Source organism: Nelumbo nucifera, chromosome 1 (assembly GCF_055504915.1).
Source record: "Nelumbo nucifera cultivar China Antique chromosome 1, China Antique-T2T, whole genome shotgun sequence".
NCBI lineage: Eukaryota > Viridiplantae > Streptophyta > Magnoliopsida > Proteales > Nelumbonaceae > Nelumbo > Nelumbo nucifera.
In genome coordinates this window covers 174,208,714-174,220,766 of record NC_142649.1, presented here as the reverse complement: position 1 = coordinate 174,220,766, position 12,053 = coordinate 174,208,714, and the positions used below count along the sequence as shown (strand labels likewise).

Here is a 12,053-nt window from a genome sequence, read left to right as displayed (position 1 = left end):
TCTTGAAAGCTACTTCCTTTTATTTTTTCATACTTTAATCTTTATCATTATAACCTCCCACGTGCAATACACACACATGCACTTTTACTAGTATTTATTAAGTGCTCACTAAACATGCTTATTATGTTGTGCCTACTAAATCTGGCCTAGTTTCTTCTTTCCTTTTCCTTTATTTTCTCTGTTTGTTGATTGGTTCTGTAAGAGGAACTGCTAGGGTGTGTGGACCAACGATAAATACTAGATGGGCAACAAGAGTTTCAAGAGAGAAGATGATGATGTGGCATATTATGAATGGATGATCGAAAATGGTCCATTTTTGGTGCATCCACATCAAATTTTTGGTCATACATAAATCTATAAATATACAACTTAATTATATAAATAAATGATATATATATAATATAATATAATATACATCGAATGCATAGAATTATAAATATATAATAAACTCTTTTATTTTATAAAAAAAAAAAATTAATAAAATAGAAGATTTAATTTTTAATTTTTAAGATGCTATTTGGGTTAAGCCCAAAAGAATCAAAATATAATCCAAAGTTTCCCAAACCATATTAGAAACCACACCAAACCGTAATATAATGGTTTGGTTTCCATGTCGAAACAGTTTGGTTTGGTTTGGGAATTTCTCAACCGTAGTTTACTGGTTTGGTTTCTCTCTTTTCCTTCATTGCTTTCCATCATCACTAGCCCCGACCTACCTACGACCCACTTCTCCCGTTGCCTCAACCTGCTGCAGCGGCGAATCTAGACAATACCGATAGTGCAAGTTTCCTCTTACGATTTCATCTCAATCGTCTACTTTTCCCCACCGAAAATAATATTTCTATCATGTTCTGAACCCATACAATTGCAGAAGAAATTCAGGCATCCCTTCTTGGTTCTGAACCTGATACAGGGCCATCTCTCCCTGATCTCTTAACGGCAAGTTCCCAGCGCCATTGTCATTTGAAACAAGCGAGTGAAAGACCATTGAAACCTCCCCCATTGCATCGATCAAAGTCTAGGCCGAAATTCCCGCCCAGGTAGTTATACTCTAACATTTTCTTCTAGTTCTGTTCTTTTTCTTTTTCTTTATGTTTATTTTTATTTTTGCTTTCCTTATCGTTTATTATTGGATAATCCGGACCTGAGGGAGTTTCAGAGCTGGTGATGAAGTCTCCGCCGAACCAGCTTCTATAAAATCTCAGCACTGACCCTTCGTTCAGTAAATGATATGATGATAATGTGTTGATCCCCGATAACATCTGAGTTCTCTTTTTTTTTTTATTTATTAAAGTCTGAGAATATTTTAGATGAAATGATTAATTATATTGTGGCTTTGAATGTCGATATATATTCCAATGGTCTATGCTTATTATTAACTGGTCGTGCATCACATTTTGTCTTGCTTTGTAGTAGTAAAACCCACTATGCATTCTGTCTGAATTTGGTTTGATTACATTGTCTTGTCTTTGGATAGCAAATTCTGTCTGGGATTTGTTTAGAGAGCAGAGTCGGTCTTCTCGTTAATTTCAAATCTAAGCATTTTTTAACGGACCGAGAGGTTTGAACTTCCACTCTCTTCAGATCATTCTACTGAGTTCGAAGGTGGGGCTCTAATGGAAACGGAGTAAGGGAGCAATTTTCCACCCTTTTGCTCAGGCCCTACATTCAAAAAGGGATTGGTCTGCGAGTATGGAAGGGAACATCTTTCCGAGCTGAAAAAGGATGCAGGTGTCCCATTCAAATTAAAATTTAAAAGAAACAATAAAAAAAGGAAAAGAAAAAAGTACTAAATAAATTAAATAGGTCTTCTTTGTTGGTTTATTTTAGTTTGTTTTTTCTTTATCATTGTTGCTTTTTATTAATCATGTATTTGTGATTATGCTCACTTAAAACACCATGTGGGCCCCACCTATTGGACCCGGGAGAGGGGTGCCTAACCCCTTCCCTCTCCCTTCTGAGTGATTATGCTCACTCAAAAATTCTTCCCGATGTAAATCCTAGAGGTCCTATCGCCTCCTTTTCATCTACTTGATGGGTGGCGACTCCATTCCAACCCAAGTGGCAAGTGAGCTATTTTCCGATGCTCACAGAATGGTGACTCCACTAGGGAGTTCTTGGACCATAGGTGGGGCCCACATGGGCCCATTTGGCTTAATTGCCATTTTTGTATATATTGCATGCTTCTATGTTGTTTTCCTTCTCTTAGAATAATAACTACTATCTTGTTGTTTATTTGATAGTTCTTTATTGCTTTATGCCTGTTATCTCTTTATCTGCTCATTCACACTACACACATCATCTCGCATTTAAATTTAGCATCCCATCGTCCTATTACGATAGAATCTGGTACACTTGGGCCATTGGGACTAGGAACCCAGTGAGGTCGGTAGAAAGCTCTCAGCCAGTCATCAACCTGAGAAGCCCATATGAGTGGAGGTATGCAGACTAGTGATCTCAGCCATGGATCTAGGTGTCATTCCCCAACTTCATGCATTACACTCCACGTGTCAACCTAGTTAGTTAGGGTGTTAGCCACCTCAACTTTACTTGATTGCATGCCCCTTGTGGGACCCACATCAAATAATAATACAAAATTGAAAGTATAAAAAAAGGATAAAAAATGTTAAGATTAAATAAAAAAATCAAGAGTCCAAAAAAATAAAAAAATATAACATCAAAAAAAAGAAAGAAAAAATAGTAAAAAAAATTTGAATACAAAAGGGGCATAAGGTTTGGTTAAGCACAACTATAGATAAATGAAACAACCAAAATTCCCAAAAAATTAAAAATCAAATAAAAAGTAAAAAAAAAGTATAATAATAAATCCAAAAAAAAATCAAAAAGAGAAAATTAAAGGGGAATTTTTTAAATAGGAAAATGAAAAATAAAAAGAATAAATATATAAAAAATGTAAAGAAAACAAAAAATATAAAAAATCTAAAAAATACAAAAATAAAGTAAAGTGTCAAAAAATAAAATAAAAGGCAAAAAAATTATAATCGAAAACAAAATATTACAAATGTATGAAAAATTAAAAAAAAAATCAAATAAGAGATTAAAAAATCAACGAAAATAGAAACACAAAAGAAAAACAAAGAGATAGAGAAGAAAAAGAAAACAAAAAAGAAAATGAAAAAGAAATGAAAAAATGTAAAGAAAACAAAAAAATTAAAAAAAAAATAAACACATAAAAAAGAAACCAAACAAATTTCTGAAAATTACAAGAATAAAGTGATGTGTTAGAAAAAACAAAATGAAATAAAAGCATAATATAACAATTATAAATATTTGGAAAATCAAAATAAAATCAAATAAGAAGTTCAAAAAAATCAGCAAATGTAGAAGAAAAAGAAAAGGGAATAGAAATAAAAAAGAAGAAAATAAAGGAAATTAAATAAAAAACGAATAAGAAAGAGAACAAAAATAAACAAAATCATCTAAATAAGAGAAATTCTGAATATTTCTTTAGGGTAATTAATTATAGCAAAAATATATAAAAATAACCAAGAATTAAAGATCTAAAGGGAATAAAAACAAGAGAAAAAGAAAATAAAAAAATAAAAAAAAAACAAAAACACACAAATTAATTAAAAATTAAAAAACAAAAATAAAATAATTCAAAATAAAAAAACAAATATAATCACCTTAGATTAATCAAAGAGTCAAAAATAGAAAAAAGAGAGATAATATATAAGTATTAACTAAATTGTAAAATGTGGGATCTGTATACAATGATAACATGAAACAAACAAAAAAAGAAAGAGAAAAAAGTAAAAAAACAAAAATACAAAAATACAAAAATACAAAAAAAAAACAAAAGAATGACAAATGTTCTGTTAATAAAAGTAAGATAAAAGTCCGAAAGTAAATAAAAATGAAAAGATATTGAAAGTCAAAAGGCCAAAACACAAAATACAAAAAAAATGGAAAATTCCAAAATCCAAGGAAAATGCAAAAAAAAAAAAAGAAAAAGGGAAAATCCAATAATAAGAAAAATGCAAGAAAAATAAGAAAAGGAAATACGCAAAATATAAAAACCCATAAAATACAAAAAAGGGAAATATGAAATCCATAAAAAGGGAAAAATCAAAATACAAAAAAAAAGAGAAGAAAAGCCAAAGTTCAAAAAAAAACGAAGGAGAAAATCCAATGTGCAAAAAAAACCTAAAATTCAAAAACAAAAGAGTTCAAAACTCAAAAGAAAAGAAAGATACAAAATAAAAAAGGGGAAAATCTAAAGTGCAAAACAAAACAAAAAATCCAAAATACCAAAAGGGATAAAAAATCCAAAATTCAAAGAAAAAAACAAGGAAATCCTAAAACATAAAAAGGGAAACAAGTCAAGATATGAGAAAACAAAGAAAATTCAAAAAAAAAAAAGAGAGGTGGAAGTAAAATCCAAAATATCAAAAAAGGTTAAAATAAAAAGAAAGGGGAAAATCCAAAATTCAAAAAAAAAAAAGAAAGAAAAATAGAGGATAGGGAGATGCCAAAGTTAGGACATATGAGAATAAGCAAAATATGAGATAATGGTGCACAATGATATAATTGATGTTCTTTTTCAAAAGAGGTTATTCTCGAAGATTCAGAATTTAGAAAGCCTTGTGATTTAGCCCAAATTCCTTATCATATCTGAAATACCTCTTAAAACCGTTTACATCTTTTAAGCGGCAAACCTACCAAGTTCAGAGACAACAATGCCGGCTTTGATATTGGGGCACCCTCGTCAGTTTAAATGTAGCTTCCGGAGTAGGGAGGCAATGCTCTTTACCCTACTTCTGTTTTCATCGAGAACATCCTTGCGTCATTATACATAGTCTCTATCCCATTTTGTTTCCATGTCATTCAAAGACACACTAAATTACGTCTGGCCTGATCCCTTTCAAAGGGGTACATAGAGCAGCCCATTTTATAGTTTCGACTACTTCTGTAAATAAAATATTTGCTTCCCCCATTTCTCCTTCCCTTACCTGAAATGCTTACTTATAAGAGAGTGATTAGTCCTTTTAAGACTGTCTATCTGCAGAAGAAGGAAAAGTTTTTTTCCTCTTAGAGACCCAAAAGTATGCTTGAAGAAAAGTCAGTTGTTGATCAAGAGTTTTTTAATTAAGCTTCCTGTTAACCTCCCAACCCCATAATAAAGCTATCTTTATTGTCCAAACTAAAGTAGAATTGTAGTTGCTAAAGCATAGTCCATTCCCCTTGAATATTGCTTGACCCGGCATAGAACAAAGACACCATCCTAACTTAATGCTCTGTTGATTAGTCAAAGAAAGAATCAGAGGTCATTCTCGGTCGTTTCTCTTTCCTCGACAATCCCTTGAATTTGCAAAATTCACTTTTAACCAGATGAATTTGTAAATTAGACCTTTTCCAGCACACTAGCCAAACCCATAGGATGCACCTCATCGCAAGTAACCTCATCGCAACTTACTTCAACCGATTCAGGTATTCTCCTAATAGGGTAGATTGAGGGTTTCTTCAAGGGTTGAGAGAAGTTATGGTGTGCCAAGCAGCTAGCCAAACATGATGCCCAGCATTGAAACATGTACTTCCGTGATCACATGCTTAAAAAGAAGAAGAAGAAAGAATACAGTGATTGATGACCGCCGGTTGATTTCTTGTCACCGCTAATAGAAAACTTCTGGGTTGGTACTCGGCAGAGGAGAGGAGAAAGAAATGGGAGGGGCTTCATGCCAATGCATCGATCGAATTAATGCTTTAAATATCATGGTTTTAGCGTTGGGCTAAATGCATTGCAATTGCAGAAAGGACAAAGGAAACTTTGTTTTTCTTTTAGACAAGGAAAGTATTCCTTGTGAATTTGTGCTCAAATAATGGGGGAAATGTAGGTAAAGTCTCAGTCAGTCACACAGATGGATTCAAACAGTTTTCCTTTAACAAAACACATTAATTTCATCGTTGTTATCATCCTCATCAAAGCCTTTTTTCAATTATCATCGTCGTCTCGATCATATGAAATCTCTAATCACATTTCATAGATGAATGCCTTTTGATTCCTTATTTTCACTTTATATATTCTGATTTTGTATAAGGTATATAAAAGTAAATAACCCTATTTTTTCAGAAATAAAGGTGGAAGATCAAATTCGTAGTAAGGTCAGTGAATCTCATGTGCATCCTGCTTAATTTGAACTACCTGTTGTTGAGGTTTTACAATATAATGCCATCACCCACTAGACCTATGGTATTACAATTTGCAAAATTCACCGCCGGCCAAGATTGACGGAAATTGCCACCAACCTTGGTTGTGCTCAAATCCGACTCTTGTTGGACAACCCCTGTCTGCTCTCCAGACACTTTGCAATTATCTTGACCAAAATGAATATTAGATGAAGAAATCAAAAAACTCCAACTTGTTGATCCTAATTCCGTCCATTGAGGCTCATTTTCGTAACTTTTTCAGCCTATTGAGGCATTTTCATCTCATCCCATAGCATAGTGGCCCGTGGTTTAATGTTAGGATTAGGAGTCCGTTCATGTATATATCCTCTTTGTATACATCTTCTTTCCTTATCATGAATAGTACAGATAGGATAGGAAAGATTGAGTCCCTGTAAACTTAGGAGTTCTAGTTGCCATAAGCTTAGAAGTTGGGTGGTTGTATTCATGTATATATATTTGAATTCTCAATGAATAATAGACAGAAAAGCATAAACCAGAAAAGCTCAGGTATTTACATGGTATCAGAGCCAACTGAAAGTCACACACAGAGAGAGAGAGAGAGGAAGAAAAAGAAGATGAAGAAGAGAGAGATGGTCATCGACGACGAAAGCGGCAAGGGATACCCGGCGAGTTGGAGCTTGTCGGCAAAGCCCTGTGATTCGTGCAAATCGGCGTCAACCCTACTGTTCTGCCAGGCAGACTCGGCATTCCTCTGCTTCAACTGCGACGCCAAGGTTCATGGCGCGAACAAGCTCGCCTCCCAGCACGAGCGGGTTTGGATGTGTGAGGTCTGTGAGCAAGCCCCGACCAGTGTCACCTGTAAGACTGACGTTGCTGCCCTCTGCGTTACTTACGACCAAGACATCCACTCGGCAAACCCACTCACCCGGCGGCACGAGCGAATTCCTATCGTTTCGTTCTACGAATCGGCTGCCTCTGCCATGAAATCTAACATAGCCAACCTCCTTGTTCCTGATGGTCTCCTCAAGTCCTCGGACAACGATGACGATCATAACGACAAAGAGGAAGACAAGCCGCGAGGAGGCCGAAGCTGCTTCTTGGTTACTTCCAAACCCAAACCCTACCAAACTCATGGAAACACCCAATTTGAAGTCAGGCGACTATTTCTTCTCCAACATGGATCCTTATCTCGATCTCGACTACGGGTCGTCCATGGAGACGAGGTGTCACCACCAGAACAGCGCCAATGCTGATAGTGTAGTTCCTGTGCATATGAAACCCTCTCCGCCACCACTGATGAACACCTCCGATCGCTGCTTCGATATGGGTTTCTGTCGATCCAAGCCTTCTTACGGCTACACCAATCCAACAATTAGCTAGAGCGTCTCTTCGTCGTCGTTGGACGTTGGAGTAGTGCCCGACGGGAACAGCAACGCGGTATCGGATATAACGAATCCGTTCGAACGGAAAGGCGGAGTGGAAGCAAGCGGGGGGAATCACGGAGCAGGGGCAGGAGGAAAAGGTCATGGCGGCCAAGTCAGGGCCAATACAGCCAAAGTCTCTGCACAAGGCAATGTGTTTCAAGGAGAATCAATCGATGCAATCAAAACTGGGTTAAATGGACTAAGTAGTGAGCAGTGGAACATGTTACTCAACCTTTTGAACACACAGAAAAAGGGGAGTCAACAACGAAGTGGTAAGCGAAAATTGTCGGAGTGGATAATAGACACAGGGGGCTTCTCATCATATGACATGAAGCCTCGAGTCGATGAGAGACATAAAGAACGTCATTCCATGCTCTGTCGGGCTGCCAGATGGAAAAGCGACAATAGCAGAGAAAGAAGGCACAGTTGCGCTGGACGATCATTTGAAACTGACTAATGTTTTATATGTGCCTAGTTTGAATTGCAATTTAATTTCTATGTCGCAATTGATTGAGGAGTCGAATTGTGTTGTTCAGTTCACTAATAGATACAGGACCGAACTATGAGGATGCTGATTGGAGCGGGTGAGCAGCGAGAGGGACTCTATTATTTCCGGAGCATTGCATCAGCAAGAGCTATGAAGACTACAGAGAGCAAGACGTGTGATATTTGGCATCAAAGGTTAGGGCATCCTTCTCATAAAATTGTTAAGTTGCTGCCTTTTGTTAGTACTAAAAATAATAAGGATGACAGTATTAAGGGTTGTGATGTATGCTTCCGAGCTAAACAATGTCGAGAAGAGTTTGTTTCTAGTAATAATAAAGCATCCGATATTTTTGAGTTAATTCATTGTGATTTATAGGGTCCTTATAGAACTGCAGCTTCTTGTGGTGCTCATTATTTCTTGACAATAGTAGATGATTTTTCTAGAGGTGTTTGGATTTATCTTCTGATTGATAAGACGGAAGTGGGACAAGTCCTTCGAAATTTTTTTGCTATGGTTCAAAGGCAATTTAACAAATCTATCAAAGTGATTCATACTGATAATGGGACTGAGTTTGTCTGCTTGGCTAGTTATTTTGCTTAGCATGGTATTATTCATCAAACCACTTGTGTCGGGACCTCTCAACAAAACAGGAGGGTTGAACGCAAACACCGCCACATACTCAATGTTGCCCGAGCATTGCGTTTTCAAGCTAGCATGCCTATTGATTTTTGGGGGAAATGTGTATTGACCGCATGTTATTTGATCAATCGGACACTGTCCATTCTATTGAAGGGAAAGACTCCCTATGAGGTTTTATTTGGGCGACCTCCTTCTTATGATAATGTGCGAGTTTTTGGTTGCTTGGCATATGCGGACAATCATGGACATGGAGGGGATAAATTTGTCAGTTGAAGCAGACGGTGTGTTTTTGTTGGGTATCCTTTTGGAAAGAAAGGATGGAGCTTGTATGATTTAGAGTCTGGCACGTTCTTTGCATCAAGAGATGTTACTTTTTTAGATGATGAATTCCCTTATGCACACAAGGAGGATAAACAACCAAACAAAGCACAAGGCCAATTTCATTGTGGAATAGGTGGAACAGATGAGGTGTTGGTGTCGTCCACTTATTTACCAGGACAAGCAAATGGCGAGATGGAGATTGACCAGCGAGGTGAACTCGCTGAAGAAGGAGTCCATGTAGAAGAAGGAACCCGCGTAGACCTGAATGCAAATGCTGGTGAACCCATGCATTCTTGTGATGCCACCACAAAAAATGTAAGCGAAGACAGTCCTGACGTAAGGGGGGTGGCGATGTTGAGCAACAGCAGCACTTTGAATTACATTTGGAGCGTGGGCATCAACAGAAACAATAGTCCACAAGGTTGAGAGATTATGTGCTTTACACCATACAGCGATTGAGTCCCTCTCCACGTCCCTTTGCAAGCTCACTCGGCTAATCACATTCTGCAGGTAGTCCTTATCCCATAGATAACTATGTGAACTGTAACAATTTTTCTTGTCGACATCGTGCTTTTGCAAGCTCACTTGGCTAATCACATTCTATAGGTAGTCCTTATCCCATAGATAACTATGTGAACTGTAACAATTTTTCTTGTCGACATCGTGCTTTCTTGGCAGCTATTACTGTAGGAGTTGAACCTACTTCTTATGCTGAGGCCGTAAAGGATGGAAAATGGAGGGATGCAATGCAGAAAGAAATACAGACACTTGAAAATAATCAGACATGGACCGTGGAGCCTTTTCCATCTGGAAAACGAGCCATATGATGCAAATGGGTGTATCGAATCAAGTATAACGCTGATGGGACAGTGGAAAGATACAAAGCCCGTCTCGTGATTTTTGGGAACAAGTAGGTTGAGGGAATTGATTATAATGAAACTTTTGCCCTAGTTGCAAAAATGGTTATTGTCCGTACCTTTCTTGCAGTCGCAGCAGCTAGAAATTGGGAGCTTCATCAAATGGACGTACACAACGCATTCTTGCATGGTGACCTTCATGAGAAAGTCTACATGCGAATGCCTCCTGGTTTTCAATCAGATAAACCAGGTATGGTTTGTCGGTTGCGAAAATCTCTGTATGGCTTGAAACAAGCGCTAAGATGTTGATTTGCTAAATTAACCGCATCCTTGAAGACATATGGGTTTCAGCAATCATGTTCAGATTACTTCCTATTCACCTTTCGTCGAGACAGGGTGCATGTGCTTGTTCTCGTGTATGTGAACGACATTATCGTGTCAGGTAATGATCATATGGCAATTCAAGTCTTCAAGAAATATTTAAGTGACTGCTTCCATATGAAAGACTTTGGACCATTGAAATATTTTTTGGGCATTGAAGTTGCTCGAAACTCAACAGGAATTTTTCTGTCTCAACGAAAGTATGCTTTGGATATTATCTCTGAAGTTGGATTACTTGGTGCAAAACCTACTCCTTTTCCTCTAAAGCAGAATCACAATCTCGCCTTGACAGATGGGCCTCTCTTATCTGATCCTGAGCGATACAAGCATTTGGTGGGCAGGCTTATTTATCTCTCAGCAACTCGTCCAGAGTTGTCTTATTGTGTACATGTTCTGTCCCAATTTATGTAGCAACCGCAAGAAAGACATTGGGAGGCTGCATTGCGAGTGATGCGCTACTTGAAAGGAAATCCTAGTCAAGAAATTCTTTTGCGTTCAGATTGTGACTTGCAGTTATATGCATGGTGTGATTCAGACTGGGTGAGCTGTCCTATGTCCCGACGTTCTCTGTCTGGATGATTTATTCTACTTGGGAAATCGTCGATTTCCTAGAAAACTAAGAAACAACACACTGTGGCTCGTTCTTCAGCGGAAGTAGAGTATCGTTCTATGGCCATGGCCACGTGTGAATTAAAATGGCTGAAGGGTTTGTTATTGGCTCTTGGAGTTACGCATTCAAACCCAATGCGATTATATTGTGATAATCAGGCAGCCTTGCATATTGCGGCAAACCCAGTGTTTCATGAGCGTATGAAACATATTGAAGTTGATTGTCATTTTGCACGTTATGAGATTCAAAATGGTTACATTCGTCCTGCTTATGTATCGATTACCGCTCAACTGGCTGACATTTTTACAAAGGCACTAGGTCGCAGAGAATTTGAATACTTTCTCCACAAGTTGGGCATTCACAATCTGCATGCTCCAACTTGAGGGGGGTGTTAGGATTAGGAGTCCGTTCATGTATATATCCTCTTTGTATATATCTTCTTTCCTTATCATGAATAGTTCAGATAGGATAAGAAAGATTGAGTCCCTATAAACTTAGGAGTTCTAGTTGCCATAAGCTTAGGAGTTCGGTGGTTGTATTCATGTATATATATTTGAATTCTCAATGAATAATAGACAGAAAAACATAAACCAGAAAAGCTCTGGTTTTTACATTTAGCCTACCAAGGCATGCATTTTGTTGACCCATCGTGGTCTTTATTGGCCCATTTACATGTTTCACTTATATCCCATTGAGGTTGCCGTGAGAAAATCTATGATGCGGAAAAACATGGTATTATAGAAGTTTTTGATCAAACACAAACACATGAAGATCTTTTGTCCCCATGTGTTTGAAGGGGTGTGTTAAGCAGTTGAGATAAAATCAAACTCTTATAAGAATGAGACTAGAGTAAGTCTTAGTTACTAATTTGTTTTTAATTGGATTGATCATTCTCTATATATATCTTCTGATTTTTACATTCAATAATCAATGAAATGGCATTCTCTGAAATCTTTCACAAGACAATTAGGATCGTCTTGCGGAAGAATTTTGGGGAAGATGAGATTGCTCAACACCTCACCTCGAGTTCATATTTGCTCTGGCGATTTGGTGGTGCATTATCCCGCAGATGCTGATATTAATAAAAAATAAATGATCGAGGGTGGTGAAGCGCAGTTGTAGCTTGCGCTATATGGGGGTAGAGTACGTTGCCCTGTTCTCAACAGTTTGGGGTTGGGCTTTAT

At 37.3% G+C, this 12,053-nt stretch overlaps 1 pseudogene; it reads left to right on the top strand.

Moving 5' to 3' along the window:
- Window positions 1-6,779: 6,779 nt before the first annotated feature.
- Window positions 6,780-8,031, top strand: LOC104596634 (zinc finger protein CONSTANS-LIKE 5-like; annotated as a pseudogene).
- The last annotated feature ends 4,022 nt before the right edge of the window (window positions 8,032-12,053 follow it).